Raw genomic sequence first — 14,177 nt, 5'->3', positions numbered from 1 at the left:
TGGAAATTTAAATTCATTGTGGTCGAAGGGTTATCGCATGATGTAATTCTTGGTTACGACTTTGCTGTTCACGTAGGATTAATTCTTGATGCCCATAATCGTTGTCTGTCTTTCAAGTTTTGTACAGACTATGCTCTGCCATTGGTCAATTATCTCCCTTGTTCTGGTAAACATCTCTGTTCTATTGATGCACACGACCAAGTTACTGAGGAAAAATGTGACCTGAGTCATTTAACTAGTGAACAAGCTCAACTGATACATGAATTGTGTGATGAATTTCCTGAGGTATTCACGGATAAGCTAGGGGTAACTAATGTGCTTGAGTATAAAATTGATGTGAGTGACACCATCCCTGTTCGATCTCCTCCCTATCGTCTATCTCCCCCACGTATGAAGGTTCTGAAAGAAATTATTGATAAGATGCTTGAGGAAGGAGTTATCAGGCCTTCAACTTCTGCTTATGCGTCCCCCATCTTCCTAGTCCCTAAGCCCCAAGGTGGCTTCAGGCCTGTGATCGACTACCGATCTCTCAATAAGAAGATTATCTTGCAATCTATTCCACTACCTGACTTGCATACTTGCTTTTCATTCTTCTATGGTGCTAAATTTTATTCTGTATTTGATCTCAATCAGGCGTATCACCAGATCCCTCTGGCCGAGGAAAGTAAGCATTTAACTGCATTTATCACGGACTGGAACTTATACGAGTACGAACGAATCCCGTTTGGCCTCAGTACGGGCGCAGCTGTGTTGTCGAGACTACTAGATTCCATATTGTCTGACATTAAGTTCAGGTTTGTGTACAATTATCTTGACGATGTCGTCGTGTACTCGGAAACCTTTGAGGAACATCTCTCTCATATCAGGGAAGTGGTTCGTCGCTTTAAGCAAGCTGGTCTCACTGTCAAGCGATCTAAAGTTTCCTTTGCGCAGCCTCGTATGTCTTTCCTGGGTCATATCGTATCACCTAATGGTGTAGCTGTGGACCAGAGTAGAACCCAAGCCATCTATGATTTTCCAGTACCTAAGGATCAGAAGGGAATAGCCCGCTTCGTTGGTATGGCCAATTTTTTTCGAAAATTTATCCCAAATTTTGCCCAAATTGCTGCTCCCCTTAATGCCCTTCGGCGTAAGGACGTTAAATTTGTCTGGAAGGAACCTCAACAAATTGCTTTTGATAAACTTAAATCTGCTCTGGCAAATGCCCCTGTCCTGGCAATTCCTAACTTCTCAAAACCTTTCATTATTCAAACTGATGCTTCTGGTTCTGCCGTTGCTGGTGTCCTCCTCCAAGAAGATGAGCTAGGTAGAAGACCCATTGCTTATGCCTCGCGTACCCTGAATTCTGATGAAATGAAGTATTCCATATACGAACTTGAATGTTTGGCCGTTATTTTTTCCCTTGAAAAGTTCCGCATGTATGTAGAACACTCTAAATTTCTTCTTGAAACTGACAATATGGCACTTAGTTGGGTATTAAATAGACCTAAGCGCACGGGTAGGTTGACCCGTTGGGCAATCCGCATTTCCGCCTTTAATTTTGATGTTCGCCACATCCGTGGTACTGAAAATGTTGTAGCTGATGGATTGAGTAGGATGTTTGGTGAAAAGCCTCTTCACCCTCCTGATTTTGATGTCAATTCCCTTCCTAACCATTCTGCATGCCAATCCAATTGCATTAATGCTATCTTGACTGACTCTCCGTTGCTGTTCCATGATATGTCAAAATTGCAAGCTAGTGATCCTGAAATTAGTTCTATTGTTAAACAACTTGAAGATGGTAACGTTGTTAAACCTTATAAGCTTGTTAACAATGTCCTATGTTGCAAGGCCAGACATGACAATAAGTACAAAATTGTGTGTCCTCAAATCCTCATCCCTGAAATCTTTAAGTATTACCATGACTCCCCCATGGGAGGACATTTAGGTGTTTTCAAAACTCGACAAAAGATACGAACGCATTTCATATGGAAGAATATGGATTTTCACATTAGGGAAATGGTCAAAGCTTGTAGACTGTGCAGTATAAGTAAACCTAGTTTGAATACCCGTGTTGGGTTGTTGTCCTCATCTCACCCTACTAAACCAATGGAGAGACTGTTCATTGATTATGTCGGAGCGTTCCCATTAAGCTCTAAAGGAAATCGATTTGCACTAGTGTGTGTTGACGGTTTTACCCGTTTTACTTGGATTTTCCCGACGAGAAAGATGGATGCTCAGACCACTATATCTTGTCTCAATTCGATCTTTTCTGTATTTGGTCCTCCTAAGTTTATTGTGTCTGACAATGCTAGATCCTTTGCATGTAACCTGTTTAGGAAGTTCTGTTTTGATCTCTCGATATCTCACGTCACCACTACTCCTTACTATCCCAACCCCAGTTTTGCTGAAAGAGTTAACCGCAACTTACGTGCTGCCCTCATTGCATACCATCATAACCAACAATCTAAATGGGATTCTTGTATTCATTGGCTTACTTATGCGTTTAATTCATCTGTTCACGAGTCTCATGGCCCAACACCCATGTCCTTAATGCTTGGATTTACCCCATTTTCCCCCATTTCTAATGTGCTTAACATTGATTCCCTCCTCCCTGATGATCCAGATCCGGAGGAGATTCGTAAAATGTGGAACAGAGCTAGAGCAAAACTTGTTGTTTCCTATGATAATGTGCAAAAGAAGTATGACAAAGGACGCAGGCCTACCAATCTATCTGTGGGTGACACTGTTTTTGTCAAGTCTTATCCTAGTAGTAAAGCTGTAAATAAATTTTCTGCTAAATTAGCAGCCCGTTATCACGGTCCTTGTACCGTATTAGAGTTCTTAACTCCAGTATCCTTGTTAGTTAACGACCCTATTGCCAAACGCATTAGACGTGTACACTTGAGTCAAATTAAGCCTACTTAATCAACAAAATTTTGTAAACATATTTATGGTCATGTAAACTGAATTCCTTAAAAAATAGCGTTTATTATTTTCTTCAAAATTATGTAACTTACTCACACGCAAGATACATTGTCAGATATTACTATCGATGACAGACTATGTAAATTATTATGATTATAAACTTCAAGTGACATCAAAACTTATACATCTAAATTTTCAACGGTATCCTCCATCAGACATTTTCGAGTGCTACTTTGTTTCGGCTGTTCGAGTGATTAGTTATGTGCCATGCCACGACGCCATTAATGCCTGTGTTGTGTATTTCGACCTGCAAAATTATTTACGGTCTTTAGAACATTATTCTGTGCTCCGACATATTATGTTGCAGTTTGTGTTGCGCGCGCTTTTCCAACCATGCAACTACCTTACGAGAGCAAGAATGTACGATACCTATGGTTGCCTACTACGCTCTGTACTGGTATGATAATCCTACTCTGTGTCATGTACTGTCAACTTGTGTGGTGTGTGATGAGACGCTGGCCACGTTGCATCCCATTCTGCTCACACTCAACATGTAATCTGCTAGTATTCTGTGAAGGTCAACATTCCTGCAACCAAGTAAGACCATTCCTTGTTATTTGAACCTGAGAAAAAAAAATTTTGGTGTCTCTCTTCCTGTATCCAACGTATGAAGATTTGTTTGGACATTGAAATTATACCATTGGCATGCTATCCATTGTTTTGGACTTGCGCCTCCCCTGTGTTCTAGCTTCGGGAGGGGAGAACTGTAATGTGAAAATGGGAACTAATATTTACTGGACATAACTGAATTATTACATCAAAGCATCTAAGTGTATTTATTTATTCATCTGTCATGTCGACTTGTGTATCCAGCCGTTATCTGTATTATCGGTCATTGTTGGAACTGTTTCCTAACTGTGGAAGTTACCAGACCAATTTAATTCAAGTTATCTATCCATTATTGTCAGGCATTTGACTGAACTCTGTAGTGCGCCGAATTATCATTTGTAACTTCTGTGCATTTTCGCGGTGCACGCATTGAATTATGGGACTGCCTCTCGGCTAGCTCGGTGTGAGCTCAGTAGTCGGCAGTAGTCAGCTTGCCGTTACTCTCCAAGATGGCTGTGTTGTATAGAGCTCCCAAGCAGACGGTTTGGCGAGAAGGGAAAGCTATTATAATGGAGCTTGACTCCGGCGGTTAAACATAATGTGAGGGCTAGGCCCTATTATTCCTTCAAAGTTATCCAGTGTGCTCCAACCCTTTTTTTGTTCTTAATGTAACATGTAAACTTGGTGCAGTGAGTAACCATTATCGGCATGAAATGTTTTAAGTGTCTTGTAAGTTTGGATACCTTAACTCAAGTAAGTACTGAAAATTATAATTTATTGAAGGGATCCCAGTCGTTCAGGCACTAGTGTGAGTAATTTCATCTTGGACATGAGCAACATTATAAACGACTATTTTGGTATTGGTTAACCTTGTAAGCAAAATCTGATATATATTTGAAGTGAATGCATTTGAAAAAGAAAATTTAATGTAATGTAGGGAGCTCGAGGATCGCTAGTTATGCATCTATGAGGTGATATTTTGTGTAAGTGATTTTATCTTACGTTTTTGTCGGGGTGCATTTTTGCCAACTGTGTTTCTTGATATTCATTATGATGGCGATTATTATTATTATTATTATTACTTTTATTTTTTTGGTAATTCATTTCGGTGCGTGTTTTCTCCCTTAGTGTTGTCCTGTTTGGTTGATATTGCTGTGTGATTTTGTCCTATTGCCTTCGTGGCTGGTTATCTGTACGTGATGATTATCGCATTGTTACGGGCCTCAATTAATGACACCTCATATTCGCATCGTAGCGCATTCCACGGCCCCCTCTGTTCTAAAGTATGTAAATCGCTGGTGAATTAATTAAGTAAGGCTAATGTAAACTGGCACTATCACCTCTTGGATAAATGATTATTATTATTATTATTATTTTAATAACTTAAAATCTTAAAATTGAAATTTGCTGGTCGAAATTAAGTTTAATTATGGGACTTTTCTTTCGTTGTCTTATTATCTTTTCTCCCATTGTTTGGGTTCCTTGCTTTTGTTTTTATTACGTCATGTCACCCCTTCTTATCTTATCTGATGATACGTTAATATTTTGGGTGGCTTTGATGATTATTATGGGATCTTGGCTTCGCGTCGGTAACGGGTAGCTTCTGTTTGGTTTTCGGTGTCCTTTATTATTTTTATGAGTGCACTGTTAATTGTAAATTTCCTTTAATATACTTCATTTTGTTGGGGTTGCTGTGCACTATTATTTTATTGTGTTTTCATCTAGCTCGTTTCTTTAGTGTAATGTTTATTCGCGGTTGGAGCCACTAAATTTTCTTCTTTTTCGTGTGTCCTTGTGTGCGTCTTGTAACTTAGTATCTTGTAGTGTAGCAAATTTCAGTTTTAAAGTGATTTTATATCGCGGGCCCGCATATCGGTTGCAACCAATTTTAATGTTTCTATATGTAAGGTAATGAGTTATTAATGAATTTTCAAACCTTAATTTCGGCGGAAGCCTATGTTTATGTGAGCTTCATTTTTCCTTAATTTCTACTTTATTTTAAAATACTGTTTTCCTCGTCTAGCTTGATTGCATTTTTAAATTTCAGAAAAAGAATTATATATTTTTTATTGTTCTTATTTTATACCATTTTCAAATTACATTGGCTTAGTAAATTTTCTTCATTTCAAATTTATCTGGTGTGTCATTTAGTAGCTAGCAGTATTTACCTGGCAACCTGTCAAAGTTATGTAAGATCCTGGCCTTTTTTTTATTCTCGCTTTGCCTTCCACGCTTCATATTTTATGCTACTGCCTTTCGGTAAGTATTGTGCTTGTTTTCTTCTTGATGTTTGTGCTTTCCTTTTGAATGTTTGGTTTACTGATTGGTAAGGTTGCAGTACCGTAGAGAATTACTGATGGTAACAAGGAAGGCTTAAAAGTTCTCATTGGAAAGGGGTTTCATATAATCATACTTCAAGCCAGCAGTGAAGGCTATTTTGTAGAAGATGATCTGCTTGTTTTTCCACCTAAATCTCCAAATACTACCATGGGGAAGTGGATAGTAGTAGATTCTTGAAGGGTTTCAACCGATCACCACTAATCTCCATTTAGAGCTGACATGCAGGTGGAATATTCCGTATCAGTAGTTTATCTAGTATTTTAAATTTTTTCAAAGTTTGAAATTTATTAAATGTCTCCCTTGGTGAATAATTCTAATCCCTATTTCCTCTTCCTATAAATAAATATTTTCTCCAAATTTCCTCTTTGAATTCCAATTTTATTTTCATATTATGTTCCCTACTTTTAAAAACATTGTGCTAATATCATTTCATGCCATCTCTCTGCAAACAGCTTGACACTCACTACTTATGGTAAATTCTAAATTCCCATGGAGGGAATTAGATATTTTTCACCAACAGAGCCTGTAAAAAATGTCAAAAACATATCAGATGTAAGGCTTTTCAGGCGTTTGCTCTATTAACCAGCGTTTCATCTTAGGTCTGATACTAGACTCATCAGTGTGGGATGTGTCACACCCTACCCACTGACGCTGGGGTGTATGCAGGTGACTGACTCTCTAGTTACAAGTTTGCCTTACTGTGCCCAGACCTTAAGAAGGGGCACGGCAAGGTGTAATGTCATCCACGGTGCGTCTAAGCGCTCCTTTTACGACGTTTGAAGTTATACAAATATCTGAGGCCGGTGCATTGTTCACCTGCACCTCAGATGATAAGTATGTTAGGCTGTGGCCTTTTAGAAGAGTTCTGATTTCTCAGAATTAAATAGAGTGTCGGTCACTGTCGCTAACCAGGTGGGTGACACAGCTAGTAATTAATTTAAGCTCGTACTTAGTCAGATAGAAAAATATTGCGGACGATGGTCACCACATCCTGTGAGTGACCATGCCCAATGTTGCTTAACTGTATATGACAGTTTAAGATGTGAACTAGTACTTCTTCAGCATTGCACCTTATCTCGTCTCCGGTACCAGTGCTTCATCAGGTTAATTAAGTAGACTAATTGATTCAGAAGTAAGGTGTAGTTGTTGGAGTTGTACGGAAGTGAAGTTTCCCTGGCATGAGGCGGCTGTTAGCAGTAAGGCAGAAGGCAGAGGTTTAAAGGAAGTGAGGCTGGCATGTTTTCATGGTGGGGTGGTTGCTTGGTGGGTGTTAGTGCAGGATAAGGTGTTGAGCGGGCAGTGTAGGTAATGGGGCGACTCTTTAATTACAAGTCTGCCTTACTGTGCCCAGACCTTAAGAAGGGGCACAGCAAGGTGTAATGTCATCCACGGTGCGTCTAAGCGCTCCTTTTACGACGTTTCAAGTTATACAAATATCTGAGGCCAGTGCATTGTATACCTGCACCTCAGATGATAAGTATAACAAACGGAACAGACACACGAACGAACAAACGAAGAGAGAGCACGACAAGGAGAGCCAAGCACTATCCGAGCCAGCACCCTGCTACCAGCCAGCTTGCCTTCCACCAAGCAACTTGACAAGCTCTCGCACAGCCTGCCAGCAGCCAGCTCGCCACTGCCAAGCGACACCACAAGCTCCCGCATAGCCTGCCAGCCAATCAGAGGGCAGGACCAAGATCGGCAGCCATACCAGCCTGCTTGCCAAACCATTGTGCGGGCAAATGAGCAATTTTGTCTAGTACTCAGTGTGGTCAGTAGGTCGTATCTTGTCTTGGTGTGATCCAATTAAAACTAAACCTGATATGACTGCTGCCCACTGGGTGCGTCAAGTCAGATGCCAGTCCTCACACGAGTTTGACCAGACCTAACCAGTGTTTTACCACACCCAGCACCACCAAGCTCGATAGCTGCAGTCGCTTAAGTGCGGCCAGTATCCAGTATTCGGGAGATAGGTGATTCGAACCCCTTCTTAAGGTCTGGGCACAGTAAGGCAAACTTGTAATTAAAGAGTCGCCCCATTACCTACACTGCCCGCTCAACAACTTATCCTGCACTAACACCCACCAAGCAACCACCCCGCCATGAAAACATGCCAGCCTCACTTCCTTTAAACCACTGCCTTCTGCCTTACTGCTAACAGCTGCCTCATGCCAAGCCCTGAAGATGGTTTTCCGTGGTTTCCCATTTTCACACCAGGCAAATGCTGGGGCTGTACCTTAATTAAGGCCACGGCCGCTTCCTTCCCAGTACTAGCCCTTTACTTTCCCATCGTTGCCATAAGATCTATCTGTGTCGGTGCGACGTAAAGCCAACAGCCAAAAAAACAAACCACCCAGCACCCCCTATCCAACCCCCACCACATTAACCCTGCAAGTAGAGGAGCAGGGACCCCCCTGGTGGATCGAGTAGCCAGGACACCTACACCCCAGACTAGCAATAAATACCAAGTTCCTTCCAGGCCCTAACCTTGATTGAAGAAGACTACAACTATGAAACACCCTATCACTATGTCCACTTCAACTCCACATTCCCAACCTCACCCAAATGTTGTGTATTAATTGTCCCCCTCCAACCAACCAGATTTACCCACGATGACGCCCCTGTCCCTCAAGTCAGACAAAAAGTTCTCCAAGCTCTATGGCCTATCCTAAACCACCATATTGCAGTAATTGAAGAAACCCATAATAACCTCCTACTGATTACACCCATCCGAAAGAAATCCATCAACACCATCAAATCTGCCATACAACAAACTGGCCTCCCTCATCCCATGCTCATAAACCCTCAAACCTACGAAGTGACACCTCACTGCCCCTATCCTCCGTCCACCGAATCAGGTCCAGAAACCCTAACCACCGAAACTCAAACAGATCCACTACCCACCACCACTACAACTGAAGTTCAAACCAACCCACTTCCCCCACCCCCAGCACCACCAATTCCACAACCACCTTCCCAATCCACACAAGCACAAACTAATCCCTTACCTGCACTAACAGACACTGGATCAGGGCCTATCGACCCTGTACTGTGCACACTGAACAAAATGACACAGACTAGGAGAAGGCCTAAAAAACCCTCTCCTAGGCCCACTACACACAACACCACACACATTCAGGCACAAAAACACTCTAAACCACCCACCACATTACTCATACAATGCTTTAACTGCCTAAAGCTAAACCACACTGCTGCTACCTGCAAGGAAGCTGCCCGATGCAACAGGTGCGGTGGTCCTCACCGCCACACCGATTGCAAGGTATTTGGAATTGTTAGGCGGGCAATAATTCCATTGTGGAGATTTATCTCCCGTATGCAGTTATCAGACTGTGCCTCTTATAAGGGCTTCTGATAAGTTCACCTGCATACACCCCAGCGTCAGTTGGTAGGGTCTGACACATCCCACTCTGATGAGTCTAGTGTCAGACCTAAGACGAAACGCTGTTTAAAGTCTTACATCTGATATGTTTTTGACATTTATGATATGCTCAACTGGTGAAAAATATCTAATTCCCTCCATCGGAATTTAGAATTTACCATTCGGAATTGTTAGGCGGGCAATAATTCCATTGTGAAGATTTATCTCCTGTATGCAGTTATCAGACTGTGCCTCTTACAAGGGCTTCTGATAAGTTCACTTGTGCAGCACTCTCAGAACCTCGCTGTACGAGGACGTATCTTCGTAGCAGCACCTCCAGTGTCTTTTGATTGGCCGGGTGGCTTCTTCACATCTATAATAACATCTCCCGCCGACCTGAATCAGCATAACGGCCGACTCCTAGTTGGATGTCAGCCTCCCTATTACGCTCAACAATGACGACCTCCAGCACCACTACCACGACGACGACTTCCGCCCTCATCCTCTCCTCCCACCCTATGACGACTATTATGTCTTCCCATCCTACACCACTTATGTCCTCATCTTTCTCCATGCCACAAACTTTTTCTCAGATCAGTGTACACCTCCTCGCTTTTTGCGCCGCTGTTCACCACCTGTCTCTTCGTCTGCACAGCCACCATCTATGACACCATCAACTCCAGCCGCATCAGCATTGGCCGCCCGTCAACCAGCATCACCGTCATCAACATCAGATACCAACACAGTCTTCAGTTGCGTCGTTCGCGGCGTCGACCCACTCATCTCCGTAACAGAAGTCCAACGCCAGCTACGCCTTCATGCCATAACAGGCCGGAGGGCATTTCGGATCTTCAACTCCACGGGCCCAACATACTTAGTACGCCTACAGCTACCCACTGCAACAGCCGTTGACCATCTCATCGCCACCAGTGCCCCCATCTACGGTTGTCTCCATTACGTCGAACCCTCTCGTTCCCCTCCACAATCAAGACATACCCTCACCACACCACGTCGCCGCACCCGGCCTGATCATCCTCCTCCTCAACCACCCCACAACGTCCAACCACCATCTTCCCCATTCAATATTTCCTTCCCACCGCCGCCAACCCTCGAACATCTCTGACAACTTACAACTATACTGTATCATATCGCATCCACACTTTACCACCTCACCCTTCCCCGCAACTTCCCTTTAAGCACTCCCGTATAAATGTCCATTTCTTTCCATCTCCATAACCAGGAGAACCCATCTTCTCTTCCCATTAAATATTCACATCGCTTTACCCATCCTCTTCATTCAGCCACATCGCACTGCTCTCTTCGCATCTTCCGGCCCGAGCAAGAGCATCACTCTCTAAGGGGCGGGGAATGAAAACAAGAAAGAAGAAGTTCACCTGCATACACCCCAGTGTCAGTGGGTAGGGTCTGACACATCCCACTCTGATGAGTCTAGTGTCAGACCTAAGACAAAACGCTGGTTAATAGAGCAAACACCTGAAAAGCCTTACATCTGATATGTTTTTGACACTCACTGCTTAGTCAAGCTGTTTGTCTCCTAACTCCCAAAAAAGCCTTCCCAGCCCACACTTTGCAACATTTTCATAATACTATTCAAAGAGCAGGCATCACTCTCACCAACTAGACAAAGCACCCATATCAAATAGCTCTAAAGCGCAAAAGCAGAAGTGGTTATGAGAAAATAACATTCCGTTTGATGAGCACGGGGTTAAACCTAAATTATATGAAATCATATATTTGTATAAACTGTGATTGAGAATGTACAAAATAGACCGTTGTGAATTTAAACCGACTGAGCTTAAATGGGCACAAGTAAAAATCATACGAAAAAGGAATACAAAATTTACCATGGGACATGTGTTACAAATATTTCAAGATGTGGTAGTTCAATTATTACTGACAAAGCAGTGGATACATGCATGCCAGCACATGAGAAAAACAGGATTTCTACTGGGAATGACACTAGCTATCTGACCAAATCACCTATCAGTTCATCATAAACTTAGCTGTGGATTCCAATTAGGATACTGTGACTGAAGAAGATGAACACCTGTCCACTCTGTCATAGCAAAGCAAATAAGATAACATAAATATTTTAGCTTAGGCCCTATTATGAGTGGCTAGTGGATATAATATGCACATTATAATCCAGGAGATCATTTAAGGATGATTGTGATTAATCTTAAATAAGCTGCAATTGTCTCATCACTCATGCCACGTATGTTAACGTAAACAAGACTGTAAAACCTTTGATAAAGCCATTGCTATGTTGATACATTTCTGCATTATTTTAATAATTTGATCGCTGCACACAGATCAACACGAATTATTTAAAATATTACAAATGAGATATCAGTAGCCTGCCTGGTAGTCATGAACATTAACGCATTAAGTCTATAAGGTCTGACACTGTGCTTAGCCATTTCAAGTCCCGCAGGTTAGAAAAAATTTCATCAGAATGTTGGCTGGCAGGTGGTGGTATACAATTTGTAATCACTAGATTGTGCACCAAAAACCTGGATTAAATTCCAAACCTCTCCACAACATTCACATGGAATGAGGGCATATGATGTCGTTGATGATGATTCATCTGTCAGATGGGGACGAAAAGCCTTGTGCAGAACCCTTGGTTCTATCTGATGGGAGCAGGCTATGTGCCAGCATCAGGTTTCACCCTCTCCCTTTCTACTATCCTATCATATTCATTTCATCTCGTTAGCTCCTCTGATGAGGCTGACATCAGGAAGGACATCTGGTAGGGAAAAAAAAATCACTATGAAGATTAATCTCACTTCATACCAGACCCCATACAGAAACTGGATAAGGGTTGAACATACAATTTACAAATGAGATATCAAATATGCTATACAGAAAGCAGAATTGCTACTGCCAATATGTTTCAAGACACCAGGTAACCCTTACCTCTCCACTACCACTTCGCATGACTCTTGTTTGAAGAAGAAAGCAGGAAGAGTCCATCAACTCACCAAACTGACTGTGATGAGTGATGAAGTTTGGTTTAATCTTCATGAAAATGAGAATGCTCAGAATACACACCACTGCGATACTGAAAATCTTAATGCAATTTATTAAGTACCATTCCAAAATTGAAAAGTTGGCATATGGTGCACCATTAGTGCACAACGCAAGATTGATAAGCATTTTCTTTTTAATTTTATGTTTTACAACACCATGAATTTGGAGCACTACATGAATGAAATGTCCAACAGTTGCTGTGAAGAGCCATACTGACATGAGGCTGATGTATCTGAGCACCTTCAAATACCACCGGACTGAGCCAGGATCAAACCTGTCAAGTAAGGGTCAGAAGGCCAGTGCCTCAACCATCTGAACCACTCAGCCCAGCCAAATGAACGTTGGGATCCATGTTGATTATCCATCCATCTTACGAGGAAACCTTTAGTATAATAAATTATCAGTTAAATATTACTCCAGCTCTCCTAGCGAAGCTGTGTCCACCATCGGTCAAATGGGACCTGCTCCAGCCTATGAAATCCCTGGTGCATTAGGTCTGCTGCTAACATAGTGGTGCCAGACAGGGCAAGTGTTCCCATATGCTAGTGAAAAAAAAGAAAAGGGTATTTTGTTCAATGTGCCATCCCACTATCTGCCTGGTATGAGTGAGGATAAAACAATGAAGTGTCCTAAGTTATCACGGTCAGATTCCACATTCCAGATTAATAAGAATGCTATTTGCTTTACGTCCTAGTACCTAATTTTACAGTTTTTGGAGATGAGGTGCCAGAATTTTGTCTGCAGGAGTTCTTTTATGTGCCAGTAAATCTACCAACAAGAGGCTGATGTATTATTTGAGCACCGTCAAATATCACCGGACTGAGTTAGGATTGAACCTGCCAAGTTGGGGTCAAAAGGCCAGCACCTCAACCATCTAAGACACTCAGCCCAGCCAACTGAACATTGGGATCCATGTTTGATTATGAAATGAAACTTTGAACACGACTGCTAAGGAAACCTAGACTAAAATGTGTGAATTTTCATTTACTCCACTGAAACTGTACACTGTTCTATATTTGCAGTAAAAGAGTACATTTTTGAATCAGGGAATTAATTTGTCCTTAAGCCAGTAAGATCCATGCTTACAAGAAAAAAAAAATACACTATTTGGTTTATCAAATACTCTCAGTCACTGCTGAATTGGCCAAACAAGAATTCTCGTTCAGAATTTCTCTTTTTATTTAAATATTTGAAATCAAATGAATTAGATCATACTGGAACCAAGATAAAAATTCAATGTTGGTATCGAACCAAATGAAAATCATGAACAATACTTTTCAGTATTATATATAATGCATTACAGTCAGCAGATATAGAGTAATCATTATATTATGAGGATAATTATTATGAGGCAGAACTAGAATAGTTTACAAGTAGATCAAAATAGCACATCAGTAAAAATCTTTGGCTTCTAACTCATTCAAAGATGTATCGTAACTAAGAATCAAGTTCATCAACAAATCTTCTAAAACATATTGTAAGGATTGCTAAGAAATGTTTATCTCCATTGCCATATGTGAAATTAAATGGCAATAAATGTCTGAAATTGAACCTGGACATCAGGCTATTACCACTGATATGTGGTAATAGGAGACCACATAGGAGATTACCATATTGAATTACTTTTGAAGTACATAAAAACTACATACATAAAATGACAATAATGGAATTACATTTTATAAAACATTTTGAAGCATAACGACACGTAAAGTCTGCCTAGAAGTTGGTTTGAACCTCCAACAGCAAAGCCAGCGTGCAGTGCCTAGGCTATTAAGCACAGCCTTGCTCAGTATTTCAATGCATGCACGAGTCTCTTACAATGCCATGATGCAGTCAAACATCATGTCTTGTAAACAAAGTCATTTACAACACCTAGAAAATGTAGGTG

At 41.4% G+C, this 14,177-nt stretch overlaps 1 protein-coding gene across 10 annotated transcripts in view; it reads right to left on the bottom strand.

Annotated features, from left to right (window-relative positions):
- CaMKII (Calcium/calmodulin-dependent protein kinase II) overlaps positions 1-14,177 on the bottom strand; it is a 1,009,248-nt gene that overhangs the window by 220,898 nt on the left and 774,173 nt on the right. The window lies entirely within an intron of this gene.

The sequence above is a fragment of the Anabrus simplex genome, chromosome 10, assembly GCF_040414725.1.
Source record: "Anabrus simplex isolate iqAnaSimp1 chromosome 10, ASM4041472v1, whole genome shotgun sequence".
NCBI classification, from domain to species: Eukaryota; Metazoa; Arthropoda; class Insecta; order Orthoptera; family Tettigoniidae; genus Anabrus; species Anabrus simplex.
The sequence above is the reverse complement of the archived record's forward strand: the minus strand, read 5'-3'. Positions and strand labels throughout refer to the sequence as shown.